Genomic DNA, 15,497 nt, shown 5'->3' on the forward strand with positions numbered 1-15,497 from the left:
GAGAGAGAGAGAGAGAGAGAGAGAGAGAGAGTGTGTGTGTGTGTGTGTGTGTGTGTCTCTGGGGACCTCTCAAGAGTCAGGGTGAGGGGTAACCGGTGACCCGACTGAAAGGTGACAGGAGTCACAGCAGGACTCGTGATGTTGCCAAGTAAAGACTGTCTGAAAGTGACAGATGACTGGGTTCGAGTCAGTGTGTGATAGAAGAAGTAGAAAGCAAAATACGAAATACTGCAGCCTTAAAGAAACTCAAAATCCAATCCACCTTTGTCCTAATTATTCGATAAGCACCGCCATGATAAATTATAACTTCAACTCAATTAATTAAACTGAAACTTTTAAAATATATATAAATATAAAAATGTGCAAAGGGTTCAGTTGTGCATTAGTTTGACTAGAAACACCAGAGACCAGAAATATAAAGCATCTTTCTGTTTTGATGCAGGAAAAAGTGGATACAAAAGCCTAGTGTTAACCCACAGCGCTGCTCTTCCCCTGTGGCAGAGAGAGTATTCATTATGTTTAGAGTCAAAGAAGAGAAATCCACTCATGTACATCTGCAAAGAATTTGGGGGTGAAAAAAAAGAGAGAGAGAAAAAGCTTTTTAGTCAGGCAGTAACACATACACCCTTTTCTCCTGCACTCTGTCAGGTTCACAGTAATGTGCCAATAGCTATAGCTTTCTATATACACAGTGGGTACGGAAAGTATTCAGACCCCCTTAAAGGTTTCACTTTTTGTTATATTGCAGACATTTGCTAAAATCGTTTAAGTTAATTTTTTCCTCATTAATGCACCCCATATATTGACAGAAAAAAAAAAAAAGACATTTTGCACATTTATTAAAAAAGAAAAACTTAAATATCACATGGTCCTAAGTATTCAGACCCTTTGCTCAGTATTTTGTAGAAGCACCCTTTCGATCTAATACAGCCATGAGTCTTTTTGGGAAAGATGCTAAGTTTTTCACACCTGGATTTGGGGATCCTCTGCCATTCCTCCTTGCAGATCCTCTCCAGTTCTGTCAGGTTGGATGGTAAATGTTGGTGGACTGCCATTTTCAGGTCTCTCCAGAGCTGCTCAATTGGGTTTAAGTCAGGGCTCTGGCTGGGCCATTCAAGAACAGTCCCGGAGTTGTTGTGAAGCCACTCATTCATTATTTTAGCTGTGTGCTTTGGGTCATTGTCTTGTTTTCGTCCAGGATATCCATGTACTTGGTCACATTCATCTTTCCCTCGATTGCAACCAGTCGTCCTGTCCATGCAGCTGAAAAACACCCCCACAGCATGATGTTCCCACCACCATGCTTCACTGATGGGACTGTATTGGACAGGTGATGAGCAGTGCCAGCTCTAGGAAGGGTTCTGGTCATCCCAAACATCTTCATTTAAGGATTATGGAGGCCACTGTGCTCTTAGGAACCTTTAGTGCAGCAGAATTTTTTTGTAACCTTGGCCAGATCGGTGCCTTGACACAATTTTGTCTCTGAGCTCTTCAGGCAGTTCTTTTGACCTCATGATTCTCATTTGCTCTGACATGCACTGTGAACTGTAAGGTCTTATATAGACGGCTGTGTGGCTTTCCTTATCAAGTCCAATCAGTATAAACAAACACAGCTGGACTCAAATGAAGGTGTAGAACCATCTCAAGGATGATCAGAAGAAATGGACAGCACCTGAGTTAAATATATGAGTGTCACAGCAAAGGGTCTGAATAATTAGGACCATATTTCACTTATTCTTTTTTAATAAATCTGCAAAACTGTCAACAATTCTGAGTTTTTCTGTCAATATGGGGCAAAAATGACGAAAAAAAGAACTTAAATGATTTTAGCAAATGGCTGCAATATAACAAAGAGTATACTCAAATAAGTATCTTTTTTTTAATATTTACATGTATATATTTATATAACTATAGTTAATATACAAATAATATTTTTCTTAAATATATTCATGCATGTGTATGTATTTATATACACATATACACAGCACACACACATGTATTATGTAAACAAGAACTTTTATATTGGATGCAATTGATTGTGATTAATAGTTTGACAGCACTAGACCAGTCTAAAATGCAAATAAGTCTGAAACCTTAAAAGCCCTTCAAAATAAAATGCTGCCTATTAAGTGACTGCTGGACTAGGCAGCTGCTTTTGATTTTGGACACAGCCAGTGTGTGTCAGTTGCAGAAAGAATGCACTGACGTCACTCAAGAATACGAGGAAGTATCAAAGCTTTAAGCCTCACGAGAGAGGGTGAACCTTAAATATATCCTTAACATTACTGAGGTTATTTAAATAACCATTATAATCAGCTAAAAACTGTTGGGTCAAACAAACATGCATATGTTGTTTCTCCAAAAGATTCAGAGTATTTGTTGCTTTGACAAGTGGAAATAAGTGTAACCAGAAAACTAACTGGGTAAAATTATTTCAAGCATTTTGCATTCTTCCCCATGTTCTGATCTGCTGTTCTGATCAACACTCTGTAACAATGGAAAATTAGAAACTTGTTGACTCAGAAATTGATTCCAGTCATCGGCACACTCTCTGCATGCCACTTCAATAAGCAGGCTAAATAAGCTGCTGTCAATGAAGGAAGAACCAACATGAACATGTTTAGACATGAGGGCAAACCCACAGAAACTCTGGCTGTGTTTGTATGAGTGGACGAGTAACAGTATGACTCTTTACTTTATTTTTGAGGGGGTGGGGGGGTGGAGATCCCGGAGCAAGTTTCCAATGAGAGCTGGATATTTCCAGCTGACGAGTCAGTTCATGTGAGTCATCATGTATGAACCTCAGACAGAGAACTGGCATGTCCTTCCAGTCCACCTGCAGCTACACATTTAACAATCCTCCAGGATCATTGTGAAATTTTATGACAACTATTTAACATCCAATATGCAAAAATAATCATGGCTTGAATTTCCAGTTTAATCAAAACATTTACTAGTAAACTATTTTACTATACATTTTAATATTAATTAAATATATAATAAAATAATGTAATAAAAAAATTATATATATATATATATATATATATATATATATATGTAAAATTTACATTTTTATAAAATTGTGTATTTGTATACATATATTTATGTATTTGTATTTATGCATTAGTTACAGTATATTATGAAAGAAAAAAAATGCTGTTAAGGCTTTCTGAATCCAGCAGCATTGTGTTGTTTCTTGATTTCTCCCAGTTTGTCAAACACAGTTCCTCTTAGACAGATGATTACGTACAGATGAGTGGAGAAATGTAGTAATAGAAGCAGTGGTTGCCTTTTTTTCAACACATTTGGCAAATGTGACATGTTATTCCTTGCTCAACACTTTCATAACTAACAGGGCAATCCAGAATGCTAAGAAAAGCTATCCTAAGAAAAGTGGCAGATGGCCTGTTTTTTTAACTAACTTCTAACTACATTCTATGTGGTGTTAACTAGTGATAATCCAGCTAGGTTGAAGCAGAACTTCATTCTCAAGTCATCCCACCCATTTTTAGGAATTAGTGCAGAAACAGGACATGATCAAGTGTATCTGAAGCTTAAATTGCAAATAATGCATACAGTAAAATCACCAATATGCTTACAGACCATTTAATGAAGATGAGAACATCTCTACCTTGTATGTGACATTTATAATTTCAGGCTAAATATGATTTTTTTTTTTTTTTTTTATCTGTGTTCAGAAGTCAAGACTGAAGGACACTCATTTGCCACTGTCACACAGAGCATTCAATAATACAGAAACAAGCAGACATATGGTCCTGCTGCGATGTGAGGAGGTCACTAAACCAGATTAGTACTCTAGTAAAGATCACTCATTGTCCAGGCAGGAGGGGTAAGGAAGGTATCTGCAGGCACACACCTCAAACCCAAACAAAATAAAGGCTTGCACTGGATTACGGTAGAACAACAAGTCTGTTCAGTGTTTACAAAAATTTTAATGGACCCTCAACTTTAATAATTTCTCATACATTCATTTGTTTTTCAACAATTCCAAAACAAATCTGGTCAACAGAATTCAGCTGAATCCAATAATGCTTACTCAATCATTGCATGTTTATTATGGCTACATGCAATCTGTACTAAAACACAACTAATATTTGAGCAGTTAGTCAGACAAAAATCTTCTCTTATGAGACTCACCCTTTTTCTGCCTTGACCAGATTAGATATATCAGGCCTGATTTATCACACACACACACAAAATACAATACTATTTTGTCATATAAATGAATTAAAATATTACAAATTTAAATGGTATTAAAAGCTACAAGTGAATTTAGGGAACACAAAATTAAAATATACAGTATAAAAATGTTATGTTTGCAAAGTTAATCTAAATGTAAAAATGGAAAATGAACATGGACAATAAAAAACAAAATACTGACTGATACGATACAACAAACAAACAAACAAACAAACAAAATTCTACTTTCCTACTGCAATCCATTCAGTCCATCTCCCCAATAAAAGCTCATTCTAATTCTAAAACCGTGAATAATAAGAAACCATGCCCTGCTGAATCAATGCTGAAATTGTTTTAATGACACAATCAAATGCCAATGCTAAGAAAAGTTCATTTGAATTTTTAAGGTCATCGAAAACATGAAACAGAAATGATGAGTAAATCTCAGGCTAATAAATAAAGATGAATGAACAAAGCAAACTAGTGAAAGAAAGAGAGGGTCTCTTTATTTGTGTGTGAATGAGACACTTGGCACAGGAGTGACAGTGGTGGTATAACGACAGACAGCTTTGTAAACACTCACTCTGCAGTCTTTCAAAGGGGTCACACACTCTCTCACACACACACGCAAACAGCTGGCATTAAGACAAAGAAGCAACTGTGCATCAGACGAAAGATTCAGTATTGAGGATTAATGTGACGTAACATTGCTGTTGTTTATCTCTGTCTGTGCAGGTCACGTGCCGCCCTCACACTAGATCACAACTACTAATACAATGGATTTCTCTTTGCTGCCTGCTCATCTCTAAATCAGCTGACTTCGGTATAAATTGTTGGCAGAAAACCTCTTTTTCCATGATAAGGTTTTTCTCCCATCCATCTGTGACTAGAGATCGACCGATATGGGTTTTTCTATAGCCAATGCCGATGTTTAGAAGTCAGGGTCAGCCGATGGCCGATATTAGGGGTGTGCACGGATAGTCGAACATTCGAAAATTCGTTCTGCTCTAATTATTCGATAAATAAAAATGATATTCAAATTTCGAAAAAAAAAAAAAAAAAAAAAATTCACAATAAAACCTAATTTGGTCACTTTCTGTGATCCTCCACGGCATATTTGAAGATGTATGCAAGCAAAAAATAATGAATGAATGAATAAGGGGCCGTTCACATATCGCGCCTAAAAACGCGTGGAAACCGCTAGGTGCGCCACTTTCTCCTTCTTTCCAAAGTGCTCTGGCAGACGCGCTCCTGAAGCGTCTGCCATTGAGAAACAACGATACGCTCTCTACCATTAAGACGTGGAAATTTCAGCAAAGGATAAATGGATTTGCAGCACAAAAAAAATCGCTTTCAGTAGCTCTGCTACAAAATTTATTTTAAAATGGCAATCCGTATACAGCCATGATCAGCTGTTCCTTCATCTTGGCTGAGCTTTCAATGTTGTTACAGGAAAGGATGAAGCTGATTGGTTAGTTCTTGTCACATGACCCGCGGTGCGCTTACGGCATTCTGAAAAGTTGAGATGTTTTTAACTCGATGCGGTATGGACGGGCCTGGAAAAAACGCATCACGATCGCGTCACTTCCATTTTGATAACGCACGCATACCGCACTCCTACATTGGAAATAACGAAGGCAAAAGGGCAAAAGAGAGGGCAAACAAACTGCGGTCTTCTACAGTACTTCAAATATGCCATGGAGAGTCACAGAAAGTGACCGAATTCAAGAAAACTGTTGCGGCATCTCTCAAGCAACGAATAAACACCGCTAACTTGGAGAATGCAGTGAAAACTCCTCTTCTCGCGTCTGCCTTAGACCCTCGGCACATACATCTCAGGTTACTCGATGAAAAAATGAGAGAAGTAAGAAAAAAAAACTTTTTTGAACATTATCAGAACATTTTCCTTAATGCAATTGGTGCGGATGCAGCCTGCCGCCACCAAAGATGAAGCGGATGCAATGCCCGCTCATCTGAAAAGGCTGAGCCAGTTCTTCAGCGATGATTACAGAGAGTCCAGCCGAGATGAGTGGGAACAGTTCTTGCTGGAGCCATGTATTCCACCAGATGAGGATCCCCGGAGGATCTCCGCGGCCGGCCTTATTGTTAAGACTAAGGAACCGACTTTCCCCCTATCATGTTTACATGCCCGTGTTTCTTAACAAGAACATGTAAAACAATAGGAAAAAAAAGCAAAAAAGATTTGCTGGCAGTTTAAAAGTTTCAAAGTTAAGTGTAGGCTACGTTCTACAATAGCCTAATTGCTGCAGGCTGCTTTACGTTTTTTCTTCGTTCACTTTTTATTCTTTTACTTTTTTGCTTTTAATCTGTACTTTTGTTTGTTTGCACGCATTGTTAAAGTTTTTCAGCTACAAAACACGACGTGTAATGTTTAAGCTTATTGTGCGTAAGCTTGCTCAAAAATGACGGAAACAATAAATGTTGCTGAAAAATAACGTCTGTCTCATTAAACTTAATTTAAATAAACGAATATTAGTTTTTTGTGAGCTCTAATATTCGAATGTGATATTTGCGGAAAACACCCATCCCTAGCCGATATGTGCTGCAGATTTTTAAGAGCCGATATCTTGAAGTTTTCCCCTTCATTTGCATGCTAAAATGTCACACTAATGATAAGTGGATGCACAACATTTCTAAACTTATCATCATTTATTGAGCACTGACTTGAACCATCTCTCCAATCTTAATTTTTGTACTGCACGGTATTAAAATAAAAAATTATATAAATATATATTATTATTAATTGATTGTTAATTTAAACAACGGTCGATCATGGATATTATCGAATATTGACATACCTAAATGCAAATAAGTTGGGTGGAAACCTTGCTATTGTGTGCATCAAACCATGCTTCCGAACAAATGTTATTCACCGTTCTGGGCAGCTCCAGGACAGCTGTCTCTCCGAGCACGGTTCTTTCTGTGAGCAGGGCGGAGTAACATACTGTAGCCCTCAATCACGCTGCAGTGTTTGTGAGAGCTGCCAACTTCTCCACCCCATTTACAGAGTGAAATTCTCTGACTACTTTTATCTCCCAGGAGTCTGTTGTTGAATCTTCCAAAGGTCCTTCACATGCACTTTCCGCCGCACCAATAACACAGGGCTGTTAAATCGGCGCTACTAAACACGGATATCAGCCGATGACGATATATTAAAAAATGACAAATATCAGCCAGATATATCGGTCGACCTCTACCTGTGACCCCAGCAAGACATCAGAGTTAAATCTCACTGTTTCAAAATCCTGCTCCACAAAACTGTATATTAATAATGACATGATGTTTCAAATTGTACTGTTATGCTAAGGTTTTTAGGGTAATGTGGAGGTTTTTAGGGTAATGTGGAGAGTTGAAGCTGAAAAGTGTTTAAAGACATCAGTGGAAACAAATTAAATACGCCATAATTTTTGCTCATACAGGTTTCTTTGTGGTGCTGGAAACCTGTTGCATGAAATATAGTAAGGGTACAGTTTAAAACACCAGCTAAAGCCCACTCACATATCGGTCTCTGTCCTGGTGTACAGGAATAAACATTTTAAGTGTACATAAATATCCTACATATCCCTTTCCAAACTCGGATAAAGCATGGACGTCTCTGTCCTTTCGCTTTCTGTATGATTCACTGTCATGAATAGAAGTGATCCAACCCTGGATGGAGTCTAAATAAAACATCCTTTTTTTTTTTATATACACGTCAACCGTCTTCCTCATCCCTCTCCTGATCCAAGACACTCCCTTAAAAACTCTAACCATCCCTTTCCTCTTTTTCCGGTTCTCCTGCAGTGTTCCCTCTCTGGAACTGCTTTTATTTATTAAACAGGTCCGATTTCATGCAAACAATAGGGGGGAGTTATATGGGGAGGTGGGTCGTGCCCTGCCCTTTTCTGCTATTGCAACACACATTCAGGGCTGGAAGCTTCCATATTGTGGCACAGGTCTGCTGCTTTTTATATTACTGTTGGGTGTTTACAGCACTGGCATTGTGTGTGTCCACAGTCAGGCACGTGTGTGTTGCATGCATTTAAATGCATTCATTTCAAAACAGCCCTAAATGAGGATCATTCTAGATTAACTCAAACTGTCTCAGCATGGGAGAAAATGCAATAGATTTTGAAAGGATCAGGGTTGGGGGAAGTAATCTTATAACAACAAGAAGCAATAAGGCTAATACAACTCCGATGAAAGAGGAAATCTATTACAGGATGTGGGCTGTGTGCGAAACTAACTGTCAGTCACTTAATAGAAAGGGTTTTTGGTATAACAGTACCTACTAAAAGTCGCTTACAAGGCTTTTGAGACACTAAAACATCAATTCAATTCAACATCAATAGTCACATAATTATGAGACACAATGTAAGACAACAGACTCTTTCAAGGCGAAGACTTGATCAAATCCTCCGTTAGTTCTACAATGATTCTATTCTCTAAATTAAAGAAGTAGCTCAAAAAATGACATCATTCAAGACTGCTCTTTTCCATGCAATCGCAATGAACACGAATAAAGCTTTCAAGCATAAAAAAAGCACCATGAAAATAATAATATCATAAAACTGGCCCATAAGATACCTGTACTGTATATTCTTGTGACGTCATACAAAAGCTGAACAGACATAATTTAAGTTTTAATTCAGGACGCTTTGACATAATCGAAGTAGCACTATTTTTAGGAAATGGGTGATATAGTTTACAAAACTATATGAATCATTTGTTTTGAATCTGATTTGGTTCTCCTCGAGTTGAACACAATGACTAAGCGACTTTTTCACAGTGGTAATAGCCCACTAAGGAGAAGATTATGACTTCAACTTCAGTCTTCTACTGAAGAACGTAACTTAAATGACAAAGCTTCTGCTTTACTTCTAAGTAATTTAAGACAGCAGAGCTAAAGCTTTCTCTATCTATAAACGCTCTCGCTCGTACTTTACTTCTCAGAGCACCCACACTTCCTCATTCCACTGCTTTCTCTGGGTGCAATGTTTCTAGGCTGGCTTCTCAAAAAAGAGGATGGGAGGTGTATCTTTGGCAGGTCCGAATGGAATTTTATGGGGAAATCCATGGTTCACAAGAGACCGTACATGGGGAACTTTCCCTGTACAAACACTGTCTTGAGAAGCACAACCCAGATGGACACGGTTACTGTGGAGACCAAGAGGTTCACTCACAAGCCTGTGTGAGATAGGACTTTCTGAAATGAAAGTCACATTCTCCCAGACACACTTCCCCCAAAAACACAACCTTGAGGGGCTATTCTGTATTTACAGGCTATGTAGAAAACAATCTTCTAAAGAATGAGGCTATCATATCTAATGAGGTTACTGGACTACGGCCTACCGCTGAGGCTTGAAGAAGCTCAAATGATTTGCAAAACATTCAAGAAAAACAAAGACAACACTATCAAATAATTATCTATGAGAATGTGAAACACCTCAAAATACCGCGAGGAAGCCCCTTTTAGAACAGCGATGGTTCCTGTGACCGTTTATGAGGTTCAGAGCAATTTGCATTAGTGAAATAAGGATCTGAAACTAGTATTACTTTACATGGTGACTAGGCCATCGTCTGACATAAATAAAAAAATACTCAGAAGTATAAAAGATGTTTAGTTGGCCAAAGGTGTGTGAACCTTGGATAAACAGCGAACAGCTTTAGAGTGCGTTTCCCAAAAAGCAAGTATGATCACAAGTTCCTTCATTACCAACAGAGTTCAATGGAACTAATGACCATAGTTAGCTTACGATGATTTTGGGAAATGCACCCCAGTTTGATTTACAAGTTTTCAATTCAATAATGCTTTATGCAAACAGAAAACAATTATATTTCCTGATTAATTAAGATTAATTTTAATTCACAGGTTTCTGATCTCATTCAAAATCAATCTAATTATATATAATGCATCTGCAAAATTTATTTTTTACAAACATTATAATAAACACTGTAAACATAGTTAGGCCATTTTAGATCCCCTTACTCCACAACAATCCTTTCAATTAACAGTATATAGAAAAGAACAAGAATTAAAAATATAAGAAGCTATAGCAATATTAACAACAAGCCAAAACAAATTGATTTAGGCTAAAACAAAACTGAAACCAACGTTGGGTCTCTCATTCGACACAAGATCAAATGTGTTCCGTATTTGCAATATATCTGAAAGCCAAATTATTATTTATTATGTATATATTTTATATATTTGATATATTTATATATTTCGTATGTATTTATGTATGTATATATATATAGCCTAGCTTTGATAGAATTATTTGATTCTATTTGCAATGATATTCAACATGTTTTTAATTTGATTCAATATTTTGTCTATTTCTATTCCTCAATTAGATTGGATTTAATTCGAATTAAAATTTGATTCCATTTTATTCACGGGTCATACTGTAGGTCTTCGGAACGATTTTGCTAATTTAGAATTATTTTATTATGTTTGCTATGAAATGAAATTTGATTTTGATTAATGATTTGACTCTTTATACATATAAAAATATTCTGATGCCATACAGCCTATTTTTGAGAACTGTGAGGGCATAAAGATGCTCACTGTTTCCATTAATCTGCGCATATTCTGTAATTACTTTAATGTTTACTTTATTTGTTATATTTTTAAATAACAAATGAAACATTATCTAATGATGATAGCATTTTAAACCCATTTTTAAACCCAAGTTTCCATCATGATGAACACCAATAGGAATCAACAGAATTTGTAACTGTAAAGTTTTCTGAAAATTTTGTTTAGCAAACTGAAACAACTCTATAGAGACCAAAACACAACTTAACAATTTACCACATGCAATACTGTTTTGACTGACTTTGTCATTTAGACAACACAAAGGAACTGACTCATTGAGAGAGGTGCCATTTAGATCCATGTGCAATACGAGCAAAACAAGGTCCCAAGAACACAGCTGGTGTTCTAGACAAATGGCAGCCATCAGTTGTTGCACGAATAGTAGTATCCACTGAATCTGAATGGTGCACATGACAAAACAAACTGATATCAATTACAGTATATGGGCTGAGAGATGCAATGTAAGCTTACTGTTGAGTCAAAGAGTCTCAAGGGATAATAATGCTCTCTCATACAGACAATGCCAGATCTCTATTCCCTGATGAATTAAGATGTCATTTTTCCAGTGTCAGTTGTGGCTGGAAAAGAATGCCAGGAATGTTCCCAAATTTCTTTTCTTTGGGCTACATTGTAATGACGTCTCTACATGTTATGAACATAACCTGCACTCTACAGCGAATCTAATCAAAATTACATCTTGTAATGGAGGCAGGTCAACAGCGGCCTCTGTAAAATCACAAATACAATTTTGAGAGGCAGGTGATGTTTTGCAAGACAGCTGCAGTGCATTAATGCATTAGCTGCTGTCATGTTTCATATACAAGCTTCTTCTTATAATATCAATATAACATGGCTCCAATGACAAGCATAGACAAGGAATACCACTGCTGTCAAAATTAATAATTCATACTCTGCACATGCAACAAGGAACGTAGTCTACACGTAGTTCTCTACATCAACACCTAAACACTAATGGGTTATTTTAAATATAATGTATTAAAATATATTCAAAGAAGCGCTGACAGTAAAACACTTTCTCTATTTATTATTTTTCTTTATAACTAAAATGTTATGTATATAACATTGTATATATAATATTATTTTCTAATCATATATAGCAATTTTTTTTGTAAAGTTACACTATTTTTTTGTATGTAATAATATTTAAAAATATTTTGCATGCCATTCTAGGTCCAATTAACAGCTTGCGATACCAGGAAAATGGGTACAGCATTTAATTTCTGTGTGATATGAAAAATATGGTTATTTTGACTGCAGTATAAGACTTTGTTTGTGTTTTATTTTATGTTTCTGCATTGTAATGATAATAGTTCAATACATTTAGCTTAATACCAGTTTGAAACCAGTCCAGTAGTCTTCATTTTTTTCACTGACAAATGTCTGTCAACACTTATTTTTAAATACAATAGTAAATAACTGAAACATTATTTTTGTATCTGACGATGCTGGCCCACAGTGAGTCAAAGGTGAGAAATAAAAAAAAAGCATGTCAGTTTTGTATCCTGCTTGTCTTGTTAAAGTATATTTTTAACCTCATCGTCTACTGATAGCTCTAAAGAAAAAGGCCTAAACCGGTTTCACAGGTACTAACTGTATGAGTGAGGTCTGAATGACAAACAACACAACAATGTTTGAGTACATCGGGTTTCAAAACAGACAAATAGAGAGCATTCCGTTAATCTTTTGGTAAATACAGCACCGTTACGCTGGCCAACACCTATACAAGTGTATTCTGCGCTGATGAATAGCACACATAGTTTGATTTAGGTGAATGAATGGTGTCCCAAAGTCTGACACACTACTGCTCTCACAGCAAGAGAGACAACTGACTGAACAGTTGCTATTTGACAGGTGACAAGATCATCAAATCTACATGCCGTTTCAATTGGGTTGTGGTCCTTCAAAACATACTGTTACTGTTCAGTTTGACTGATATGGATATTTACGGTTTACCATAGTTGCCACAGAGCCACTCACTACATTTGAATAAATGATTCATGCTTTCCTGCAAATGTAAGTACACCTAGCCCTGCTTAAAATCACATCCGTCTCTAAGCTGGTTTGCTGGCCTCCAAGCTTAATCCGGTCTGTCTGTTTGCTGATTTTAGCTATTTCAGCTGGTCAGGAGACTGTGTTGTCAACCAATTAAGACCCATAAAACCAGATTACCTTCAGCCTGGCCAGGATGTGAGACCACCATCGTAAACCAGCAATATATCTAAAGATGGTTTAAGATTTTCCTTTTTATTTTTGTATACTTAGCTCACTGAATTGACTTCCTGAACTAATAACTGAACCTACTCAAAGTTTTGCTTATAACTCTAAGCTCTTTGATAACTTTTAACGAGTCGGTTAGAGCGAAGATTCAATTAGTGACTCACTTATAAAACACAAAAGAGACTGAAGACAAAAGTGTGATCTGACGAACGAGCAACAGAACGAAATCAATTCAGAAGATTCGAATCACTAAAAAAGAATCGAAATCTACAACACTAACAGATCATCGTGTTTTATAATGGAAAAAAGTAAATATATGTGAATGCTAGTCGATGCTGGACATATATATGCCACAAAATTCTCTCAGCACCCTTATTTATGCAAAATACAGCAGTATAACAAAAGACACAATGTTATAACTGAACCATTTCGCGGTTTATTTTCAGTTCAGGATGTGTCCGAGGCTACAATTAAAACCAGTACAAGACCATGAGCTTCATACAGGATTAAATTCAAGGTTTCATTTACCTGTGTGATCACAAATGCCCTCAATGCGATTAGACTGCGTTGCTGAAAAGGCTCAACTGAAAACGGACAGCAAGGGAACGTTCAATAACGCTATGCTCGTGATCGTTTCCATTTTTTCCATTAACTTTGTATCGTTCAACGTTGCTTAGGAATCAAACATCAGATGAAGGCAACATGCGTTTCTCCCGCCTGTCATTACTTGGCTCACACGTTGCAGTTGATCCGATCCCGATGGTCATCTACACCACGGCGGGATCAGCTGTCATCCCAATGTTAGTCCCAGCAGCAGCAGGCTGATCCTCGACTCCCTCCATGCTGACATCAACATCAACACACCACCCCCGAGCGCAGGGCTGCCTTCAACATGCCTGAAGGAAATTCCTAATAACACAAGGTATTACGTGTCTGTTGACTCCTCGGCGTTTTGAAATGAGGGAAATAGTCCAGTGACATTACAGTCTGTAATCTGAAACATATGGATATCATGATATTTTATTTCACTGTTCTGTAGTGACACTACGTCATATAAAGGCAACGTGAAGTCAAACGGTTTGGTACATTATGTTACAGTATTTGTGATTTTAATTTTTTTTTAAAAGAACAAAAGATTATAAGTATTTGTTCATCTCTGGGAACTCATGGCATGTAGACTTTTAGAAAAAGAAAAAACTAAAATACTTAAAACGCACTTTTCACACGGACAAAAACTTAAAAATAACAAAAAAAATAGTTATTTTCTACTAATAGTGGACATACATGCCCCACATGATAATTTTTGTAATTTCTAAGTAAGTTATTTGGTAAAAATCAACAAATACACTTGAAACTTGGAAACACTTTAATGGGGCAAAATTGCTTGTTGCATTGTAAATGACTTTTGTTTGGGGAAAATTATTTTCACAAATATAGAAATTGTTTATGTATATTTTATAATATGTAAATTTATTATGTAATTTAAAAAAAATGTGATTGACCATGCCTGGGGATATGGGTATTTGACAAAAGGCATGAAAAAAGTAGAGATAAAACGTTTCATATGACCATGATATAACAAAAAAAAAAAAAAATGTGTTCAGATACAGAGGCTAATGCTGTTTTGATTATGGTTTCAAGGCTTTCTGAGAAAGGGACCACTTTATTGCTTTGTGTAGACTCATCATTGTCAGTATTATTGCAACAAGGGAACATAATGTTTTAAGACACTGCCAGAAGTAAGGTTATTTTTGCTCTGTCTGCATTAACCATGACTTCCTTATATATAGAAACAATAAAAGGAAGCTGTCTGTGAGGCCTTTGTTTGTGAGGTAGTGCAGAATAGTTATGTCAGATTTTAACCTCTAAATAACACACACATCATTCTTTGCACAATCCAGTCATCACCAATACCAGTCACTTGACTCGGATTCCCTTATAAATTCAGTTGCAAATCTCAAGCCAAGTGGGCATACACTAGACTAGAGTGAAGGCAGAGAGTAAAAGTTGCTGTGTGGGTTTCATTGTCGTATTCAGCTCTGTGTTATAAGCCGCTCTGACACAACATGTCTATAGCATCTATGAGAAAATGCCAGATCTGTCATATCCTGGAAGCATGAAAAGCTTCTGTTGTCCTTTCCTACTGTGACATTTTCATTGAGAAAGACCATGTGAGCTTGAGCTTTTTGTTGCCATTCATTCTTGTTGATGTATTCATGAACTTTGTGTCACTGAAGCATTCTCATGTACAATGAAATCCTGTCACTTCATTTTGTAATTGTTCGGACAGTTTGTTCATGGACTGTTAATGACAGATTGTTGATCTTCTGATTTGAAGCAAACCACTTACAGTTGGTATGAATCATCATTTTCCTGGCACACTTTTTTTAACATAAAATTTCCTTTATTTTTAATCTCATTGACGGCACAGCTCTCCAAACATAATTATTCTTGGTTA

At 36.7% G+C, this 15,497-nt stretch overlaps 1 protein-coding gene across 5 annotated transcripts in view; it reads right to left on the bottom strand.

Moving 5' to 3' along the window:
- Positions 1–13,932, bottom strand: part of LOC127969429 (dynamin-binding protein) — a 48,858-nt gene extending 34,926 nt beyond the window's left edge. The window contains exon 1 of one of the 5 annotated variants that reach the window (XM_052571360.1): positions 13,776–13,932. The gene's annotated coding sequence lies outside the window, so the exon portion shown is untranslated. Of the gene's footprint in view, positions 1–13,567 lie in introns of all 5 variants that reach the window. The other 4 variants (XM_052571361.1, XM_052571359.1, XM_052571362.1 and 1 more) reach the window with 4 other exon arrangements.
- Positions 13,933–15,497: the final 1,565 nt, after the last annotated feature.

The sequence above is a fragment of the Carassius gibelio genome, chromosome B12 (assembly GCF_023724105.1).
Source record: "Carassius gibelio isolate Cgi1373 ecotype wild population from Czech Republic chromosome B12, carGib1.2-hapl.c, whole genome shotgun sequence".
Taxonomy (NCBI): domain Eukaryota; kingdom Metazoa; phylum Chordata; class Actinopteri; order Cypriniformes; family Cyprinidae; genus Carassius; species Carassius gibelio.